This window comes from Odocoileus virginianus, chromosome 10, assembly GCF_023699985.2.
Source record: "Odocoileus virginianus isolate 20LAN1187 ecotype Illinois chromosome 10, Ovbor_1.2, whole genome shotgun sequence".
Taxonomy (NCBI): Eukaryota; Metazoa; Chordata; class Mammalia; order Artiodactyla; family Cervidae; genus Odocoileus; species Odocoileus virginianus.
Genome location: NC_069683.1, coordinates 33246190 through 33249404, shown reverse-complemented (window position 1 = coordinate 33249404; position 3215 = coordinate 33246190). Strand labels below are relative to the sequence as shown.

At 45.3% G+C, this 3215-nt stretch overlaps 1 pseudogene; it reads right to left on the bottom strand.

The window, feature by feature from the left end:
- Positions 1-370: 370 nt before the first annotated feature.
- On the bottom strand, positions 371-1695 carry LOC110144852 (G2/mitotic-specific cyclin-B1 pseudogene; annotated as a pseudogene).
- Positions 1696-3215: the final 1520 nt, after the last annotated feature.

Genomic DNA, 3215 nt, shown 5'->3' with positions numbered 1-3215 from the left:
TAGGAATGAGATGGTAGACTTTTCCTTATGTAGAACTAGGCACCAGAGTCTCTTAAGATGATTTGGGCTTACATACAGTATTATATATAAAGTACATCAGGATTTCAAATGCCTTCAAGAGCTTAGAAAATCATCTAAAGTAAAGCCAGGCACATAAAACAAAAAGCAAGAAGAACCAATTGTACATATTAGTTGGGTCCCCAGGTAACTGAAAACTGTTTGTTGGTTTGTTTGTTTTTAAACCATCCCCACCATACCTTTAAAACAGTTTTTATCCTCAAGGGGAAAGTAGCCACGTTCAAATGAGTTAAGGGATAAGTGAAAAGGAATACAACTTTATTAAAAGTAAATAAATGTAACATATAACATGTACAGATGGCACATGGTGCCAATTTTATTTGCAGATAGTATCCCAAAGGTCACAAGTTACACCTTTGCCACAGCCTTGGCTAAATCTTGAACTAGAGCAGAATTCAGCTGTGCTCTCATCTTAGCATGCTTAGATGCGGCATACTTGTTCTTGATAGTCATGTGCTTTGTCAGCCCACGATTCACCATGACCGTATTTTTGCCAGGTGTTGCATAACAACAAGAAGGGATTCTTCAGTGTATGACAGGTAATGCTGTAGAGTTGGTGTCCATTCACCATTATCAAGAATTTTCAGTGCCAAGCAAAAAGCTCCCGCTGCAATTTGAGGAGGAAAGTACATCATATTGTAGTCCAGTATAGTTAATTCCATCAGATATTTGGCCAGATTATGTAGCTCAACATCAACCTCTCCAATCTTAGATGCTCTCTGAAGGAAATGCAGGGGAAGAGGGCGACCCTGACTAAAATTTACAGCTCTTAGAATCTTCATTTCCATCTGTCTGATTTGGACCTTGGTGTAAGTGTTGTCAGTCACAAAGGCAAAGTCACCGATTTCTGGAGGGTATGTTTCCTCGTATTTGCTTGCACCAGACATGGCAGTGACTCCAACCAGCTGCAGCATCTTCTTGGGCACACAATTATCCTGCATGAACCGATCAATTTTGGAACAGTCATGTACATGTTCTCCTGCAGTAACCTGAATTTCATTTGAACATGCGCTAGCCAGTCAATTAGGATGGCTCTCATGTTTCCAGTGACTTCACAACCCTTTAGGTATTTTGGTTTGATGGCTTGCTCTTCCTGAAGTTGTCTCAGATAAGCATAGATATCTTTTACATATTCACTACAGAGGTTTGGATACACTCCATCTTCTGCATCCACATCACTCACTGCAAGAATTATATCCGAGAAAGCCTGACACAGATATTCTTCTGCAGGGGCACAGCCAGATGTTTCCATGGGGCTTGGAGAGGGAGTATCGACCAAAATGGGCTCAGGGGAAAGTTTCTCTTCCTTAACAGGCTCCGGTTCTGTCTCCGGCCCCAGTTGGGGCTCCGGCAGGTGTACTGGAGCCTTTTCCAGAGGCTTTGCTACTTTTTTAGCAGTAACTTTTCCTGCAGCTAGTTTTTGCTTCCTTTTTCAGGGGCAGTGTGCCTGCGGCTGTTCCCTGACTTTGTTACGGATGTCTCCAAGAGCTGTTCGGGGCCTCGGCCCAGGCTTAGGGGTTGCAACAGTGGTCACAGAAAGCGCTTTGCCCCTGCCATACTGATCTTCAGCTTATTTTCAGCATTAGTCTTCGTGTCCCTGGTGATCCAAAGCACCATGGCTTCTTCTGCACCAGGGAGCAGCTCAGTGAGGATAAGGAGAGCACTGGAGCCCCAGGCCAGCCTGGAACTTGATGGTTGTGCCACAGGCCAACCTATTGTCTGCATTTTAAGAGATTTTTTTTTTTTTTTTAATTTTGGGCTATGGTGCATCTTCATTGTCCCACATGGGCTCTCTCTAGTTGCAGTGTGCAGGCTTCTCATTGCGGTGGTTTCTCTAGTTGGGGAAGAAGGCTTCAGTGGTTGCAGTAGGCGGACTCTGTAGTTGGCAGTACATGGGCTTAGCAGCTCCTCAGCATGTGGGATCTTCCCAGACCAGGGATGGAACCTGTGTCCCTTGCACTGCAATGGGGATTCTTAACCACTGGGCCACCAGGGAAGCCCTGCCTTTCTTAGAATGCCATTGCCTTCTTTCTGTGTTAGAAGCAAGTTCCGGTTTGAACAGAAAGCACACCCTGTCGGAATAGTCAGCGCCGCTGCTTATGCAGCTGTAGACATCACGAGTTTGCCTTGTACTAGCTTTGAGTCTCGTGAATTACCGGGCATCAAAGGTCCATCGGAATTCACCACACGTGTAGTACTCTAGAGGTTGTACGGGAATGAGACAGCAAGGAACACCATCTGCTCATGAGCCTGCTCCTTCATCCCATTAGACTTCACTTACAAAAGTTCAAAGATAAAGTTACTAAGAATTTTAAGGCAATTCTCTGGCGGTCCAGTGGCTTGGCGCACTCACTTCTAGGGCCCAATTCCATCCCTGGTCCTGGAATTAAGATCCAGCAAGTCCCTTCGAACAACCAAAAAAATAAATCAATAAAATTTAATGTTGGCAACAACCCAGCATTAAATCAAGTTCTCAATACAGAGTCCTGTGCATAGGGCATACATACACCCATGGAGGTGGCCCTGGGTGTAATAGAAGGCGGTAAGAATGGTTGCAGACTCCAGTTATCCAACACAGTGCACTTGCAAACAGATGAATAAGGAATGTGGATGGAAGGTGAGGGGGAAGAAAGAGCAGAGGAACTGGAAGAAGCCAGGAGAGACAGAGAGAGAGAAAGAGAGAGAGAGAAACTGGTGCTGCCTTTCTAGTTCTGTGAGGCCCAGTTCTACTTCGTGCGTCCTGCTGTTTACCAGCACTACATTGGGCAATGCAGAGAAAATGGAGCCCCACTGGTAGTTCATGCTGTGATTTGGGGTGAACTAGAAACAGATGCCCCTTTCTTAAGATACTTTACTGCCATCTGTTGGGAAACTGTCATAATAACTATGTGAAGGAATAGTGACCACAATGAATGGTATCTCTTGGGCAGAGCTCAGTCTGTATACTTGTGAATGGCAGCCCTGCCTGTTACCCTCAGGGTTCCCAGGAATCAGAGGCACAAATGGGGATAACTTACAATCTGAACAATAGCAAACTTAGTGGGTAGCAGGCAGCAGTTGAGACAACAGGCCAAGGGGTGGCCCAGGCACACCTCTGAATAGCAGCTTCAGAGACATTCGGTTGAAAATCAAAACCA